The sequence below is a fragment of the Protopterus annectens genome, chromosome 10.part0, assembly GCF_019279795.1.
Source record: "Protopterus annectens isolate FY-2018-M chromosome 10.part0, PAN1.0, whole genome shotgun sequence".
Taxonomy (NCBI): domain Eukaryota; kingdom Metazoa; phylum Chordata; order Ceratodontiformes; family Protopteridae; genus Protopterus; species Protopterus annectens.
This window is the reverse complement of record NC_056744.1, coordinates 1747519942-1747540844: the sequence shown is the minus strand read 5'-3', so window position 1 is coordinate 1747540844 and position 20903 is coordinate 1747519942.

Sequence of the window (20903 nt, the reverse complement as noted above, 5' to 3'; positions counted from 1 at the left end):
TTTAAACTCACCTGTCTTTCAACCATTCCTGAGTTTGAGCCTGATCAACATGAGGTTGTTCCAAGAGTTTTCTATACTTTCAACTATATTTATGCATTTTCCCCATTTCTTCCCTTCTCATCTGATCCTTCACCTTATATTCTTTCTTTTGTTTTTTTTTGCTTATTCATTTGCTGCCTGATTTTTATCTACTTTTAGTGTGATTTACATTCCTGCTTGACGGCAATATGCTTCTGCTAAATTAAGCAGGGAAGTCATCTTAGATTTATTCTTCTCATGTTTCAAAATTTTCACTACATTTGGGTCTTCTGAGGTCAACAGATATGTATGGAGTCCCACAATTGCATATCTGTACATGTAATCAATTTCAAGGAGGCCCATGCCTCCTTCAGAATGGGGAATCTATAATCTTGGTATGCACTGATTTTTATAAATCATTTGATGAGCATGAAGCATCATTCTTGTTTTCCTATCCAACACCTTTTGGGGGCAGTCAGTCAGTTCAAAATAGTAAGTTAGGACAGGAAGAGCAAATCGGTTTATAGATTGGACTTTCTTCTTAGATGTCAACGCTGTTTTCAGTATTAATTTAAGTCTTCTAAAATATTCCTTACAAAGTTTTATTTGCATTTGTTCATGTTTTGTTGTTGATCCTTCATCAGTTTTAAAATATTTATACACTCCCTCTTGCTAAGTTATTTTATATCACATTCCGGTCCCAAACTGATATTTTCTTGGTGCTGCAGCTTTCCTGCTTTAAAGGTTGCTTTTGCACATTTATCAAGACCAAACATCATTCTCATATCACCTGAAAAAGTTTTAATTACTTGCAGTTGTGCTTTCAGTTCCTCATCCGATGAATTATACAGTTTTAAATCATCTACGAAAATAAGAAAAAAGGGCTGGGTCACTGAGTCCATCTCAGTTTACATTGAAAAGACCTTAAGACCTGTAGCTGACAAGAACCAATTTTTTCTCAAAGACACATAACAGTTCTTAATAGACCTTTATGCTAAAATGGATTATATAGAAGACACTCTTCCATATTTGCTAGTAACCTTTGATGTTAAATCATTGTTTACGGTCATTCCCAATCAGGAAGGTATTGGTAAAATACATCGATATCTCACACAATACACAGAATGTACACCTGTTAAAGTAGACTTGTTATGTTTACTGCTTGAGACAGTGTTAGAAAATAATATATTTGTATTCAATAATGACATATTAATTCAGAGAAATGGCGTAGTTATGGGCACATCTTGTGCCAATAGCTACGCCAACTTGGTGATGGCTATGTGGGAAGAGGAGCATTTATTTTCATTGCATAGTTTCCAGAATTTTGTAATTTTTTACAAACGATTTGTAGATGACCTCTTTGTAGACGGGCAGCAAAAATGAGTTGCACATTTTCTTTAATGAAATTAATTCTCTTACGAATTATTTAAAATTTACAATGAATGAGTCCATCTATAGTATATATTTTTTGGATGTGCATATAGAGAGACTAGACAATGGTAAACTCAGTACTGGTGTGCATAGGAAATCCTGTTACAGGAACACCCTGTTACACAGAAGGAGTATGCACCCAAAGTTTGTTTTCAATAATATTATTAAAGGGCAGGCTATTAGGGCCTCCAGGCTGAATCCAACCATGGATATGAGAATGAACTAACTGATCTTAAAGAAAGATTGTTAGCTAGATCTTATAATATAAAAGAAATACACAGTTGTTACCAAAGTGTAGAACAAAACAGAAGTGATAGGGCTATCCCATACTTCTTGGATCATGGTGCAATTGTATATTCTAGTCCTCATAATAATAGAGGAATAACTCAAGATGTAAGGACTAAACAAACATTTTCTATGTTTTATATGCATGACTTCAATGAAGTCAGATAGATCATCTCTAAACATTGGAGGATGCTGACTGCTGATCCATTAATTAAAGATATTGTTGGTGAATATCCACAGTTCATTTTCAAAAATAAGAAGAATCTGCACAGAATTTTATGCTATCCCAATGTAATGGAAGCCGCTAGTAATAGCCCACATAGAAATGGTACATATCCATGTAATAACTGCCCATTTTGTCCCCATATTTCTAATTACAATATGTTCGTCCATCCGATTACTTCTGAATGTTTTCAGTTTGAGGTTATTGCTACATGCAATACTGAACACATAGTCTACATGGCAATGTGTACTTCCTGCCCTGCCTTCTATGTAGGTAAAACTGATAGAAGGTTCAGGGACTGGATACGAGAAAACCTTTACCAAATACATATCCAGTCTAGTAATAATGTTTTATCCAAACATGTTCTTGCCACAGACATCAATCACACCTTTAAATTTATGGTCCTCCAGGTGAATAACCTCAGCCTTAGAGGGGGAGATATCAGAAACTATACGGAAAGAACAGAGATTTAATGGATTGTTAGACTCAAGGCACATGAAAAGCTTCAAAGTATCTTCATACAGCAACTGATCAAATATTTCCTGCTCAACTGATTTCTCCTTAATATGGGGATCCATTGCTCTATCCTTCTGTGATGTTATCAGAGTAAGATTTTCTACACTAAAGCCTTCACTTTGTAGGTAATCCATAACCTCACTTTTCATTTATTTAACTTCTCTATTATTTATCCTCTTTTCTACTTTTCTTCTTTGTTTTCTTATTTTTTGTATTGTAAAAATTTCCATGTCTGGATGCATTTGCCTGTATTTCTCTTTAAATATCTTTGGTGCTGCTGTTTTTGTATTGATTAGGTTTGTTTTCTCCTTTGTATAAATATTGCACCATATTAAATCTCTTTTTCTTTCCCATGTCCATATTTCTTCTACAGATGTCTCCTGCTCTTGTTTCTCCTTACTTTGGGGACTCATTGTTTCATTATGCTGGATGTAACCTGTATTAGACTTTCTGCACTAAATCCTTTACTTCATAAATATTCCATAACTTCATCTTCTATTAACTTCTACTTTACTAGTCTTCTGTTCTGCCTTCCATCCTTCTGATCTTATTTTTTATTGTGCATTTTTCCATAGCTAGATGCTTTTGCCTGTGTTCCTCTTCAATCATCTTCGGGTCTGCCTTTTTTGTGTTGGTTAATTTAGTTTTATCCTTTGCATAAATATTGCACCACATTAAATCTCTTTTTCTTTCCCATGTCCACATTTCTTTTTTAAGCTTTTGAAAAGTCTATTGATTTTGTTCTTTGTATTTTCACACTTCCTCAGTCACTTCTTTTTTCCTAAATGGCCCAAAATTTCTTGATCTATATAATATTTTTCATAAATCTATTGTATTAATAAACACACATTTTTATTTTAAAATTACGATAGATTTTCTGATGAAAATATTTTTCTTTCCTCTAATTTTTCTCTCAGTCTTTCTGTATATCTTCTGTCTGGAAACCCTGGACTTCTTGTATAATAGTAACAGTACATAATTTTCTTAAGTTACTTTTTCTTCTTGTTTGGTGTTTTGTAACACAAAATCTGCAAAAAGGTTTACTTTTTATTGAGATCATCTGCACTGATTTTTTTCTTTCTCTCTACATTGAGGCACTTTGCACTGTCAGTTGTCCCATTTCTGTCCCCTGTGGTCCAGTGATACCCTGCTGATATACTTAATATGACTTTTTTGCATTTTAGTTTAGCAAAGCTTATATCCATACCACCTTTGTGTGACATACTTCATGGCTGTCTAATTTGTTCTCTAACATTTTGTGGTGTGCAATATTTTTTGCCCTTCTGGAATCTACGTAGCTCATCTCTGTATTTTGCTGTTATCTAAGGCAAAGGTCATGCTCACAAAATTATGTTAAATTTGACCTGAAGTGAAGGGCTCCATAGCAGGCATTTGAAGCATCAGTTATCAATACCTAGAAGTGCAATCACTGTGCATTAAAGTTATTGTGAAACCCCAACAATCAGAAACCATTATTTCACTGTCAAAGCATGCCTTCAGTGTGGTATAGTGTGCCCACAATCCACTGCTATGTAAATATAATGTATCTCTAAGAAAACTGGAGTCTCGCAGATACTCCGTGTTGTTAAAGAGGGTTCTCTCATTTTAAAAATTTATTTTCATTATTATGGACTTTGACTACTACTGTAAATGTCTGCTAACCTGATGGACCTTTTTTTCCCCCTGGACCTCTGCTGAAAATGTTTTTCTTAAGACTCAACCAGTAAATAAATATAAATAAGTAAATACATTTCACAATCTGAGGCTTTTTAAATAAATCAAACAAAGAATACACTTGTGATTGCAGATTAGAGTGCTGATCACAAATGACTCATTAGCATACTTGTTATATCCAGAGTTAATCGATGCTCATTGATAACAGTTTGATAACAGTTTATCAATGGCTTCCTGACATGCTAACTTTCTTTCAAAAAACAGTATTTCTCCAACTTTACTAAATGCCTGGTAAAGTTGAGAATCATTAATGCTCATGTTCTATTTGCTAAGAAAAAGGAAATCACATCTGCCAGTCAACAGTGTTCATAACCAAATCATGCTCTCAGAATGGTTGAAAAGGTTGGTAAAGAGTATTAATACCAGTCTTTCCTTAATTATGTGAAAAATTCAGAGGTGATACTCCATAGGCCTGATTGTAATATGTACATCTTATTTCTGAAGTGCTGTCATAACATTTTCTTCTGTTCCATGCCTGATCATAGCATTCTTTCCTTAATTATCTAGAATTTTTTAATGGTGAGTCCCTTTAGATCTGACTGCAGGGGTACCTATTTTGAAGTCCCTTCATAACATTTACTGCTGGTTAATGCTTGCGTTCATCTCAGTTTTCCTCCTCACTTCTGACTGGCAGTAATGAATTTTGCTTCTCTTCTTTCTCTGTACATGTGTATAAGTATTTATTTATTTCAGCATTGATTACCACTCATCTCCTTGTGTTTTTAATTTTCTGACGGTCTCCAGTAATATCTATTGGCCCCTCTTTTTACTTACTAAGTGTTTTAGCTCTTTTACCGGACTGGTTATATTTTTCTCAGTTTAAGTTGTTACTTTTCCTTCTTTATTTTGCTTTAACCAGTATTTGTGCCTGTCTTCCTCCGCACGTTTCCTTATTTTTACTGCATTGTACATTGCATTGTAGATCACTTTTGTATAACTTTTTCTGATAACGTATTTAAGACTTTGAGTCGATTTTTCTTCTTTCTCCTGCTTATTTTTCCCCTTTGGTTACGTGTTTCATATAAACCTCTGTTGGTTGTATAACAACGTTTTATGCATTCCTGTTGTTCAAAATACCACCATTTATGTTTACCATAACTTTTTTGAGGCATTGTTCCATTTTCTGTCAGGCTGATGTCCTAACATTTTGAATCAGTACTTTTCTTTCATTAGGCCTGAGTCTGCTGTTAAGGTGAATTTCACTGATCAAGTGTTCTTTATTCCAGATATGACAGCCTGTGTTCTATGCATTTAAGAACATCAGGAACAATGTTGGTCATTTGCAAGCAGGTTTTAAAATTGAGTTTGTTATGTCTGCCATTTTCAGAACTTTAACAAAGTTATTTGGTATAAAAGTAGCTGACAGGAGCATAAAATGCACACTTTGTGCCCCCACATAAAATAACAGTTTGTATTCTTTCACTGTTTGTCTTGATGGTGACCTACATAATACATGTTTAGCATGGAGGCAGGAAGGTAAGTGAAGTAGCAAGAGTGGGTATGGGAAGGAATTATACATTATAATAATATATGAATGTGCAATGTTTGTATCTTTATATAGTGGGTGGGTGGGTGTAAAAACACACAGACAGCAGAAGGAGTCAGTCGCATAAAGAGAAAAATAGAGAAGTACATCACACAATTTTTTTCTCTATCTCTCTCTACATATGTATATATCTGTGTGTGTGTTTGCTTGTGTGTGTGTGTGTGTGTGTGTGTGTGTGTGTGTGTGTGTGTGTGTGAGTGTCTGTGTGTATTTGTGTGTGTGTGTGTCTGTGCTTGTGTGTGCCCATGTATGAGTGTGTGTGTGTGTGTGTGTGTGTGTGTGTGTGTGTGTGTGTGTGGTTTATGTTGAAACACCCTGCAGAAGTATATTGTATGCACTTAGTGTGCACTGCACTTTTTTAAGTACTACATGCTTCTACAAAGTGTTCCCCATTTTTAATGGAATACAGTACAGTGTATTAGTACTGCGTCCCTTGCATGCATATGTGTTATAGCAGATTCTTTGTATTACCTATACAGCAAAGCAGGTGGTTAGCTATTTGTAGATATGTAAGGCATTCAACGCAGAGCCAGTATCATATTTATGAGGATGCTGGTGGTACTCGTTTATTATTTTACCTTATTTTGCTTTTGTTTTTTGGGTTTGTCCTACTCGGTCTAGTAAAAAAAAACCTTTTAAGCAGAGGCCCAGAAAGAAAATCTTCAATATATTACAAGCATTTTTAAACAGATATTCAGTAATATACATGCACAGACATTAAATAATTGAATCTAAGTTTGCTAGATTGCATTCAAATAAAATAAAGGAAACTATTACAGTAAAAAAATACCTATGCATTTAGTAGATGTTAAGCAGTGAGCTTTTTAATGTGTATATCAGTGAGTTTGTTCAGATAGATGACAGATCTTGCGATTGCTAATTTAAAAAAATGGAAGTAAGTGAAGGAACTGGGTAACAGGTTTACAATCTACTTACGGGATGAATTCGATCAGCTGAGAGTAATGAAGGGTAAATTCAGGGATGATATAGTTTGATCATGATGGAAAATATGCAATGCCATTACTTGAAACAGAAATTACTTGTCTTTTTAAAGTAGTGACATTGCATTGTGGAGCTTCATTTCCCTTCTGACACTTGAACATTGAAGCCATGCAAGGATCCTTACACATAACACTTCAATGGTACATGACTTGTATTGCAGCTGGCAAATCATTTATAATAGATTTATGAGTCTGCATGTTTCTGGCTCTTTATCAATACTCTTACTGATTTTTCACCATTTTTTTTTGCTTCAGGTGCATTATAGAAGGGTGAAATTTTATTCTGAACTATGTAAATTGCCGAGGTTTGTTTCTCCATTTAGATACACAGATAAATAGAATATGTAGTGTTATTTTCAGCTATCATCCCACTGATTCCTGTTGGTACTGTTCTGTTACAAAGACAAGTGCTTCTTCCCGGGCCTCTGCTGAAAATTGGCTTTGTTCCAAGTCCTGATAAACAAATGTAAAATAAATAAATAAATAGTACTGCTTTACTGGAAGCCAAATTCCTTCCCATGGGAACTTGTAAACAACCAACCATAACTCACATTTGTGAATAACCTTTCATTTATTAATATATATAATTTTTTTAATACACACACACACACACACACATATATATATATATATATATATATGTGTGTGTGTGTGTGTGTGTGTGTGTGTGTGTGTGTGGGAAAGAAAAACAAGTTATTGCATGGACCCAAGTGGTGCAAAGAGTGAAACAGTAATCCACCCACAAAATAAAACTCCAATACCAAAGTTGCTCCTCATATTCTATTACAATATTATGTTCATGACATGCATAAAACAAGAAAAACAGACTCTAACCCTTAGCCACAGACACTCAAGCACACACATTCCTATACCTAATGCAGTAGCCTTCAGTATGTCTAAAATCTTCTGCATCGGTACAAAATCATGAGTGCCTTCACACAGTTGCAGCACATACAAAGAAGCAACTGGTGTTCATAGCTGTGACATTTCCAGCACTGGACATCAATTAGTTCTTTTGAGGGAAAAAAAGATATGTTGTTTAACAGCATAACTGACATTGTTTATTACAAACACATGTATACATTTTATAAATGCACACACTTGTTTCCTTGTTTTATGCCATACTGCGCACATATTATTTGGACATATTATTGGATTAAACAATGAGTAGCAACTTTGGTGCTGAAGTTCTGGTTTTGGTATATGCATAGATATAAATAACTAGTGGTTTTAGGGTGCATTTTGACTCGTAAGTCCCATACTGGTGAATTCAGCTGTAGCAAAAGAGAACAACTACTGGCCAGCAATATTTATCCAGCCCAAAGATCCCTCTCTGAAATGGAAGGAGTGTTCCAATGTATGCTTATCACTATCATTTGTAAACTAAGACAGAGTTAAATCCTTATACTTGTGAACAGGGGAGCTATGTGTCTTACATATAATCCAGTGATTCACTAAACTACTTGGTGTTTTACACTGTGCTAGTCAATGTGGGTCTATAATACTCTTAACATCCATTAAAGTGATTCCATTATATAGGCAGTTAATCTAGCTCTCTAATAGTATAACTTGGTGACATACAACAGTACACAAACCCTGATGCACTCTCTATCTCTCTCGTGTCACTATTCTTCACTCTCTAATAGTTAACATGGTGACATACAACAGTACACAAACCCTGATGCACTCTCTATCTCTCTCATGTCACTATTCTTCGCTCTCTAATAGTTAACTTGGTGACATACAACAGTACACAAACCCTGATGCACTCTCTATCTCTCTCGTGTCACTATTCTTCGCTCTCTAATAGTTAACTTGGTGACATACAACAGTACACAAACCCTGATGCACTCTCTATCTCTCTCGTGTCACTATTCTTCGCTCTCTAATAGTTAACTTGGTGACATACAACAATACACAAACCCTGATGCACTCTCTATCTCTCTCGTGTCACTATTCTTCGCTCTCTAATAGTTAACTTGGTGACATACAACAGTACACAAACCCTGATGCACTCTCTATCTCTCTCGTGTCACTATTCTTCGCTCTTTAATAGTTAACTTGGTGACATACAACAGTACACAAACCCTGATGCACTCTCTATTTCTCTCGTGTCACTATTCTTCGCTCTCTAATAGTTAACTTGGTGACATACAACAGTACACAAACCCTGATGCACTCTCTATTTCTCTCGTGTCACTATTCTTCTTCTTCTCCATTCCTGTCTCCTTCACCCTCTGGCAGTCCCCACACAAAACTCTCTGTAAAACCTGTTGCACAGCAGATATCATTTCTTATTCACTAATAACATAGCTAGTCAGCAAGCTGTAATATAACTCTTCTTAGCCTGTCTGTGTAGTATTATGGCTGTGTTATCTCACTTTTTTACTATCCAAAGCTGCTTCTTTGCCAATACACGGATTAGGCCCCTTTTCATTTGCTGTGCTTTTGCTAGGGCTTACTCCACGCCCAGCCCTACCCCCATTTCCCACCAACCCCTACTACTCTACAGTTATACTTCCCAAACTCTATGCCTAACCACACCCCATCCAGTTTCACCACTTATTATCTTAATAGCTCAAACTACAAAGTATTCTTCCACAATTATAACCATTTTAAGTATCCTCTTTAGCTACTGCTTTCCCTAACATCTGTGCATTCTGTCTTATACCACAAACCACACACTCTTCACTTCCACCAACACAAAATCCATCCCAGCTGTCACATGTAATGGCTGCAGCCCAGACTGTATTACTATGCTTGCTCACCAGCTACCATAACAATCCGTTACACATTAGTAGAACATCAACCAGCCCACACTTACTTTATCAATACTGACCCAGTTTCTCTCTCTCTCTCTACAAACTGATCTCCTCAGACCTCTAACTATAAATTCCTTAAAAATAGTACTTAGGCATACAGCCTTCAACAAACTAAAAACTAAAATTTTAATTGGTCATATGTTTTCCTTTACAAAACATCCATCAAAGAAAACAAAAAACAGTGGGGGTACTCACCCTCACCCAGATCCTACTGAATAGCAAATCATCTATTCTACTAATATAAATATAAGTGACTCGCCTAATACTTCCAACTTATCTTCCACATTTAACCTCATCCTCCTAAACAGGAACATTAGAAGCATATGCAACAACATCTAGGACATCTATGCATGCCTTGTCACATCTTCTACTGATGTAGCCATAGCTACAGAAACCTGGCCCTAAAAACAAATCACTGATAATGAAATTACAACCCCCAGGCATTAATATCTTCAGGCATGATAGAACAAAGAAGTGGGCAGGCGGAGTTGCAAACATCTATAAAACCTCCTTAACCATATCTTCATTCCCAAGATATAACCAAGTTTAGCAATACAGAAATCCTGACAACACTTCTTAAAATTTACAATTAGAAAGACAATTTCCATCTCAGCAATTTATGTATCACAAGGCAATAGTACTGATTTATTTATTTTATTTATTTATTGACATTCAATTACTGGGAAATTCCAACTAGGTAGAAGCCCATTTTCAGCAGTGGCCTGGGGAGAAAAGCTCCAAATTAATGCAAAACATTTTAAGAAAAATAATTATACAGTCTTCAAAAATAAAACAAAAATATCTGCAGTTTAAATAATTATAACAAATTATATATAATATAAAAACATTGGTTGGGAATCAATACAACGTATATGATCATTTAATATTTAGCAAACTTTTAGACAGTTTGTACAAAAATTAAAGGTAAGCTAGTCTATTAGAACCAGCAATTGAAATATGACGTGAGGGAAAAGCAAGCTTATGGTATATTTATACAGTCAGGAAAGAGAAGTAGATAGCAGTAAGTAAGTAAGTGAAAAAGGGAGATTAAGGAGGTATAAGGAATGAAAATGGACTTGCTCATGTTTAGGGATATAGTTTATCATGGTTTTGAGCAAGAATACTACAGAAAGTATCCTTCATTGGATATCTCATCATATAAATCATGATACAATTCATTGGATATCTCATCATATAAATCATGACACAATGATTCTAGGACACCTAAGAAAACTCATAAATATCAATACTCCATATAGATGTATATGGTTTTATTCAGCTAATCATCACAACCTATAGAATCCACAAAAGCTCTGGCAGGCTTTCAACATTTGACTGGATCATTACAAACAAAACTCATGAATATAGGAAGCCTACCAGATGGCATTAGTGACCATATGCCAACTTATGTCATCAGATGTTATCATGACCTAGCCAAACAAAATCACTTATAGCCAAAGAAGAAGCACAACTAACTTAATCAAAGATACCATTAGTGAAACATTAATGCAATATAACTGGAAAGTACTATACTCCTGGCCCCCAGGTACTGCTTTAGCACACTTCATTGACACTTTCCTAAAACATCTTAAAAATTTGCCCTAGTATGAAACAGAAGGGTAAAGTAACAAGGTGTGTACTGTGCATGATTTTAGACCTGTCCATAGCATGACAACTGTCCTACTAATGTTTACACTCCTACAACAACTAGCACAATGGATATCTCACAACTTACTCTTCAGTGATTTTAGTAACTACTTGTCAGAATGCTACCAGGCAGTTAAATGGAATTCTATCCTTTTCCGTTATCTACCCATTAGTACAGGAGTCCAAGAAAGCTCTATCCTTTCTCATCTTCTGTTTAATATCTTTATAAATGATCTTCATACTACTATACATCAGGCATCCCTTGTACAGTAGGCAGATGATTCCACACTTATCTGCCGCTATCACACTCTAGAAGATTTAGAAAAGATTACACAGTATGCTATTAACTCTATTGAAAATTGGATTTGTAACCATCAGTTCCTTAATCTAAGAAAACCAAGCTCCTTTTATTTTTCCCCAAATGATTTACACATGAGAAAAATAACTTTATGCTCACATTCCTAAATAAAATACATCAATTAAAGTAGTGGCCAACGCAAAATTGCTGGGGCTTACAATAGAGGACAACCTCAAATATGACCTCCATAAACAAAGCAATAATAACAAAAATCTCAAAAAATAGGAATGCTATCGAGATCCAAACATTTCCTTGCTGCAGCCACCAGACTCTCTCTTGCCACTATTTACCTAATCCACTCTCTGTCATATTGTTCTCCCATCTGAACTAACCTCCAGACCACCCTAAAATCTAAACTACAACAGGGTTACAACAAGGCAGCTAGAATTGTAGCTCACAAAAACCATGGAACATGTCACTATTCTGCACTAAAAACTCTAAATCGTCTGGAATTCTCACCATCTAAATTATATCTAAATTTTCTTCGCACACAACTTTTTTTAATCCCACTTCCAAGCCAAATAAAAGTACAATTCTTCACCACTGCCTCACAAATGTTCTTGTTCAGTCTTCTGTCAAAATTCTGCTTGACATCTAATAAGCCTTATAAAAACTGTGGTCAATGTCAGACTGCAGAGCAAATGTCTGAAATATAATTCCTGCTCCAACAAGGGAAATATATAGCATTCATTGTTTTAAGCTGCAACTAAAAGAATTCCTCTCTGACTCCTAGCTTTGCTTTGCTATTATCCTGGCTAAAATGTCAGTTACTTCTCCTCTAATATCTGTATACATCCTCTCCTTTTTGTTTTATTTCTTACTCTTATTTCCCTTATTCACAATCTTGTTTTTCATAGATAAATACTAGGATATCAGGCTATCAGTCTGTAGACTATTACAAGTCTAGCCAACAACCCAGAGGGCAGAATCAAACCTAGTACCCAGCTTGTAATCATTTCTCCTACCTCCCATATCTTCTCCACTTATTACCTGAAGGAAATACTTGTTCTCATGCTTCCCTCCATTTCCCCTTATTCTCATCCACTGTTTGAACGTTCTACTCTGACATTTGCTTTATGAATGCGTAATAAACGTAATAGGCTCTCACACTTATCACATGTCAATACATTTCAATGCTGTATGATTTTGTATTTATCTTGTTTTAATGATGACATGTACTATTATGTATATATATATATATATATATATATATATATATATATATATATATATATATATGTGTGTGTAACAATAATTGAATTAATTTATGTAGTTATACTATATTGTAATATTATGTCAATTTTTACCTATTTATTTTCTGTTCTTTTATTTCTGGAGCTTTCCACTGAAAACAGATAAAGTTATCCAGTTGGACTTTCCTGGTCAACAAATGTCAATAAATAAACAAAACAACCCAAAATATTTCTGGTCATTCCTAAATAAATTGCTACATCCTGGTAAAACCACTACTCCCTCCCAACAAGTAATACAGATTCTAGCCCCATAAGATTCAACCCCTGTTTATTCAGTCAGTATCTTCCCATTAATAATACATCCATTCCCCTCTCACTACCTGCAACCAGTCACCCACAACAAATTAATTTTAGCCCTGTACCCAACTCCTTCATTAAAAAGATCCATCTTAAACTAAAGACAACTTCCTTAGCTGCAGATCAATTCCTAACTGACTATCTTAAACTGGCTGCCAATGTCATAGCCTTTTTTATTTATCCACATTGAGAATAGGTCCATATCCGAAACACATGTCCCATCCATATTGAAAAATTCTTTTTATTATACAGTTGCATAAAGGTAGTGCATTTGCAGTGTTTAAAAATTACAGGCTAACTGCAAATTTCTCCACTCTGTCACATATCATAGAGAAGTATATCCATGCTCCACTTATGTCATACATAAACTCAGACAACCTTCTTTCTGTAACACAACACAGCTTTAGATTCCAACACAGCGCAACTACTGCTCCCCCAAAAATTGCTAACACTATAAACCAGCATAGAAATAGTGGGCGTATTAGTAGCCACCAAGTTGCTGGTCTTATCTAAAGTCTTCAACACTGAAACAGACATTTGTACTTAGAAAACTCTCTTTTTTGGGCTGTCACAATATTCCCAATCCTTGTTCCACACGTATCAAATTGGAAGACAGCAAGCAGCTAAATGGCAGCAAAACTAGACATTCTTTCAATCATTTGCAATAGGAGTCCCAGAGGCTTTCCATACTAGGCCCATGACTTTTCAACATACTCATAAATGAGCTTTATATTGCTACACACAGTGCTAACATAGTTCAATATGCTGAAAATTCAACATTAATTTATGCAGTATAAACAATACACAGATTTCAGGAAATGACTCCGACCTCATTTTCCATTAAAAGCTGTCTGAAAAATTCAAATCTGCACCTCAACCATCCCCCCAAAAAAGCTGATGCTATTTACTCATAAAAGTCCCATAATCAAAAACAATCTTTCACCAAAAATTCAGCTAAAACATAGAAATTTAAATTGTAACCCTTACTAAGCTGCAAGGTATCTCAATAGATAATAATCTCAAATTTGACCAATTCATATTGTAAACCATTAAAAAGATGCACCAGAATCTTGAATCCATCTATAGGGCCAAATAACACCTTACTAAAACTGCAAGAAACTCTAGCTTCAGTCTAAATACTCCCAACCCTTTTATTCCCTTCCCCTATCCTAACAAACACTACACTTAAAAAAAATAATTTCCTTCTATTACAGTAAAATAGCTATGTTTCTTATCCTTTCACATAGGACCAAACACTGCCATGCCATAAACTGCCATAAACTGTTTTGAACTGAACATCATCTTAACATACTCCTAGTTAATTATTGAATATAAGCTTATCCATTACCCAAACAAAAGCCCAATGTTAAGAAATATCCATCAGTGATACTCCCCTACATGGGACCTACAATGTGGTAAAAATTCTTACTAAATACAAACAAGTCAAATAACTAAGCAGGAGACTCACTTTACTCCCACTATGTCTCAAACCTATGGAACACCATACCTGCAAAAATAAAACAAACCAAAAAAATGTCAAGTTTTAAGCCATTACTTAAGGAATATCTAAACCAAACCTGATCATACTCATGTTCATCACCAGGTGATATTATCAGGTGATCAACTTATTATGTTTCCCTACTCATGTCTTCATCCTGTCTTCCTACACTAAAATACTTCTCTGTGGCATATTGCCTGCTTTCTGGCTTAATTTACTTCCCACATCCCCACCCAATATTTTTTAACACTCTGTCTTTCCCTTCTCGTATATGTATCTGTACTCTCTTTCTATACATGCCAGGCCAGCTGGTCACCTACTCCTAAATTGTGAGTTCTTCATATCAGCCCTGACCCAAAGTCTAGCTAGCAATCTATCCACCACCATGCTACTGCTAAGCTGCTTCCATCACCTAAGCCTGCACTAACACCTTCATCCTCAGTCCTTCTGCTTCTACCAGCCATCACATCCACTATACTGCCCTACTACAGTCATCACCTCCACTATACTGCCCTACTACAGTCATCACCTCCACTATACTGCCCTACTGCAATCATCACATCCATTATATGGCCCTGCTACAATCATCCCATACACTATACTGCCCTACTACATTCAGTACATCCACTATATGCCCTACTACTATCATCACATCTACTATACTGCCCTACTACAATCAACACATGCATTATACTGCCCTACTACATTCAGTACATCCACTACATGCCCTACTGCAATCATCACTTCTACTATACTGCCCTACTACAGTCATCATATCCACTATACTGCCCTATTACAGTCATCACCTCCACTATACTGCCCTACTACAATCAACACATCCAATATACTGCCCTACTACAGTCATCACCTCCACTATACTGCCCTACTACAATCATGACCTCCACTATACTGCCTTATTCCAATCATGACATCCACTATACCGCCCTACTGCAATCATCACCTCCACTATACTGCCCTACTACAACCATCACCTCCACTATTCTAGCCTACTACAATCATCACCTCTAGTATACTACCCTATTACAATCACTACATCCACTATACCTCCCTACTACAATCAGCATATCCACTATACTGCCCTTCTACTGTGACTTCCCCACTCTGGGACAGTAATCCAGGAACAAGAATCCTCACCACTGACAATGGAGAGGAATGTTCACATGGAAGATAAATGGATACACTCAGTATTTCCAGATGCAGACCTCTCTGCATGAAGCACAATTTCCCTTAGAGCACAATCAGCCCAGGATCTGGGTTTCTTTATCTGTCTCCCTCCAGGTCTCCAATAAGACTTCCCACTGGCACAGTTGTAAGGTTAGGGCCTCAGGTGAGTGTCCAAGCCAAATCCTCCACCACCCTCTCTGTGAAACCAGTACTTTCTGTCCCTGCTCCAAGTAGCTGACACACACACTCTTTGTGATTTAATTTTCACACACACACACACACACACACACACACACACACACACACACACACACACACACACACACACACACACACACACACACACACACACCTGCAAAAGGGGTGCACAGATTACCCACTCTACCAACTTTGCCCAGACTATAAGGTAGATTCACTGCCACTAGTCAGTTACTATAAGGGTCTTAAAAGGGTATCCAATTATGTAATGATGGCCAAACAGCCAGGCCTCAGGAGTGGCCACAGTTATCACAAAATAAATATATGTGAATACTCTCAAAGCTTAAATATTTTGAATAAAGACCAGACACAATGTAAAGTTTAAATATATTTAATAATAAATAATAAAAAACATGAAAATGCTAAATATCTATTTACAGTAAACACCAGAGTTTCAGAACAGGAAATATTAAAAAGAAAACATGGATGGAAAGTTTAACACAGATACAGAAAACCATATTTAGCTAATTTCCCTATCTATTCCTGATTGACTGAAATAATTACTATCACTGTTCCCTAGTTAAGATACTATGTATCAATACTAAGTCTATTTTAGACTCATGCTGAGCATGGAGCCATCTTTAAATTTCTAGTCTCCCACCAGGACACAAGTGCTCTTCAGCAATTATTTGCTTGCTGGTAAGCCATTAGACTTCAGGAATTTGTTTAAAGTGTTCAGGTTTGTAAAGTAATACTTACTTTTTTTCTCTTGTCTTCGTGGGCTCTGCCCCGGTCCATTCGCCCTCGCTAATGCTCGGGCTCTCTCCGCTCCCCTGCACTGCCCCCTATTCCTTCCCACCCCCATTACCTCTACATTTATAGTAATCACAGCCACACCCACAGCTCATCCTCACATCACCTCCACCAATCACAGCTCCTCAAGTCATATCACATTATACCACACCAACTTGCTCCACACAAAATACTCCCAATCACTCTTATTCCCACTAGGCATTTTTACATCACCCACACTACTTCCCCATCCACATATAGTGCAACCCTATAATTCCTATTCAGACTCCCCACCTAGAGCCAACTTAAACTTTATAACCATGACTATCACACAACTAAGTCTTATGTGTATTCTCATAATCCTTTACAACACCACAAGTTATCACTCTAACAATATCCCTAAACGTAGTAGCACAACACTACATTATACCTTCTCATATACAGACACCACACATTATAATAATATCTGCCAACAATTGTTCAAGAACTACATAACAGACCAATTCAGAACTAAACACATATGCTCTCATTCCTACTCCAAAAAAACACAAAACTCTCTCATACTCCTCACCAAGCTCCATCATCTGTATCACCATTTTAACAGCAGGTTCACCATAAGTGGGGATATCCACCCCAACCCAGGCCCAAATCTATCCTGTCCAACACAAACTGCTCCAACATGAATGTCAAAACATAACATCCCCACTTTCTTCACTTCAGGACAAATCAAAACAGCAGCAAAACTAACCATCGTTTAATGCTAAATATTAATATTAGAAGTATCAAAAATAAAATACCTGAACTCCAGGCCACAATGGCACACTACTCCCCAGACATAGTTGCTTTAACAGAAACCTGGCTAAATAAAAACATAGCTAACTCAGAAGTTCTCCCTACTGGCTGCAATATCATTAGACAAGACAGGCTACTTTGTAAATGGGGTGGAACTGCCATACTGTACAAGTCCAACTTAACTGTCCATCAATTACCAAACTCCTACCCTCCCCCAATAATTGGGACATACTTATCTCACAACTTCAACTTCACCCTAAAAAGGGCATCACCACAATTGTGATCTATATTACACCTGGTAATACACCTGCTAGTCTTGAAGACTTCTTATCCTGGTGTTCTTCCACATACTCACAAGAAACCCTTATTCTGGGGGACTTCAACCTAGATTGGTTCACCTGTATATCAGAACCACCAAGTAATCTAGTAAATCTCCATGGCTACCAGCAGCTAGTCCAAATTCCAACTAGATGTGATAAAAAATCTAGAATGGAATCCATCCTTGTCTGGGTCCTAACTAATAACCCCACATTGTACCCTCACACAGGCATTCTCCCAGACACCTTAAGTGACCACAACATAATATACTTTATATGTAGTAGAACAAGCACATGCAAAACCAGTAACTATATATCCACTAGAAACACAAAAACCTTCTCTCCTGACGTCCTCAACACTTTACTCTGTAACTGTGACTGGACCCCCCCCTAAAAACCCTCCCACTTGACCAGGCTGTAGCATATTTCAAAAAACATTTCTGCAACACCAAAACACTGTCACTCTATCGCGCAAAATGAAGGTTAGAACCTCTACAAACCACTGACTCAGTAAAGAAACCAAACAAATCCTCAAGTCCAGAGACACTGCCTGGCTTTGCTATCAAAAAAACAAAGAAACACAAAGCCTAAGTACGAAGAACTGTGCAACCATGCAAAAATATGCATTAGGCTGGACAAAAAATCCTACTACACAACATTACAAACTAAATACCAACACAACCCCCAAAAATTTTGGAAAAATGTAAACCTGCAACTAAAATCCACCCAAAAGGCTACCCGCAAACCAACCACCCCTGACACTAAAGTTCCCATTGAAACACAATTCACCTCCCACTTTGTGAACTTAATTCTATCCTTAGTATCACAGGACAGTTCCTTCCTCATTATCCCCCGCAACATAAATAACACTAATACAAGCTTTACCCTCAAAACAGTTTCCACCACTTCAATCAAAAGCATGCTCTCCAAACTAAAAACCTCATCAACAGCAGCCGACCTACTCCCCAGCTATTTCTTGAAACTCACAGCAAATGCTATTGCTATCCCAGTCTCCTCTCTCATAAGGAGATCAATTGTTGAAAACTATGTCCGCAAACTCTGGAAAATATCCTATGTTACACCCATACATAAATGTGGAACCTCCACTGAAATTAATAACTACAGACCCATTGCTTTACTCTCCCCCCTGGCCAAAATCCTAGGAAAAATGCATCCATATCGAGATGCTAAACTATCTCCTAGACAGCAACATCCTGTCACCCACTCAGCATGGTTTCAGACCTGCCCATAGTACCACTACAGCCACTAAACCGTCTCAGAAATGAAGGCCTACAGGTGGCAACTCTTTTTTTGGATATGTCCAAAGCATTTGACACAGTCTCACATCAAATCCTGCTAAACAAACTAAACCCATATCGCCTATCAAATTCCACTCTTACCTGGTTCCAAAACTACTTAACGGACAGGTACCAAGCTGTGAAATGGGAAAATTCTCTCTCTCCTCAGCTGCCCATAACTATAGGAGTCCCACAGGGTTCTATCTTAGGACCACTACTATTCACAGTCTTCACAAATGACCTCCATACCTCCACACAGCATGCGTCTATCATTCAGTATGCAGGTGACACTACCTTAATCTGTGCTGCTCAAAACATTCCCACCCTTCTGCTAACAACTCAACTAGCATTCTCTGACATTGAAAACTACCTTACCAAAGCCCAGCTTATCCTCAATCCAAAGAAAACTCAGCTTATGATTAAAACCAGTTCTAACAAAAACACTGATAACAGTCAGTTCACTATCTACTCCACAAATGCTACTCCAATCACTCTAGTGGCACAGCCTAAGCTATTGGGAATAACCATAGACTCCCACCTAAAATTTGATAGTCAACTCAACTTAACTATTAAAACAGTACATGCCAAACTGAGATCACTCTACCGTATCAAACCATTTCTTACCAACAACACAAGATCAGCCGTTGCCTGCTCCCAACTTCTATCCACCCTACTCTATGCATCTCCCATTCTGACTAATCTCAACAAAACTGAACTAAGCAAAATGGAAGCCTGCTATAACAGAATTGCCCACTTTGCTGCAAATTGCTCATATAGAACTTATCACTGTACTGCTTTGAGACAGTTCCACTGGCTTGAACTGCCCAACCTCCTAACTTACAATCAGCTCTGCCTCTGTCATTCTATCTATTACCTCCCCATTAAGTGTCCTGCCCTCAAAAACCTAGTGCAACATCACTCAGCCAAAAGGCATCTTAGATCATCAAGCAAACTACTACTAGAAGTCACCAACAGCTACAATAGCTTGGAGATGCACTATATAGTAGTTCAGTGGCTAAAAAATGGAACTATGTCTCCACTAGCATTCAAAACACATCACCCAAAGCCTCCTTTAAAGACCTCATCAGGCAATATCTCAAGCAAAGTTGGCAGTGCCATGATTGCTCCCCAGGCTAGTGAAAGTGGATAAGGTATACATACTAGTATAATAGTGTTCTATCTTACTCACAAACACTGGCTAATCTACAATGTATGCACTGTACCTGTGTACTATGTATGTAATCTACCTATGTTCCAAATTTCAGCTGTACACCACAAATCTATTAATTACCTTTATTTTTAAATTAATATGTTTTTGTTTGTTCTCTCCACTGTAACTGTTGATGTGCCGCATGCCACTGTAAAAACATGTCTTTTGTAATTTGTGTGTATACTGATCATGTCTAACTAAATGTATCTGTAATTTTTCTTTGTGGAACTTTTTTCCCTGGACCTCTGCTGAAAAAGAGCCTTTTTCGGCACAGTCAGACACCCCGGTTAACAAATGTAAAATAAAATAAAAATAAATAAAATAAAATAAATACCGCAAGGCAAGATGATGGGAGTAAGGGTTTTTTTAGTCAGGTTTTCAAGAACACTCTGCTCATGAGACTTCAGTCTCCACTAATATTAAAAAATATTCCTGTACAGAATGACATCACATAGTCTGATCATCTGACTTCTGGTTCCCAT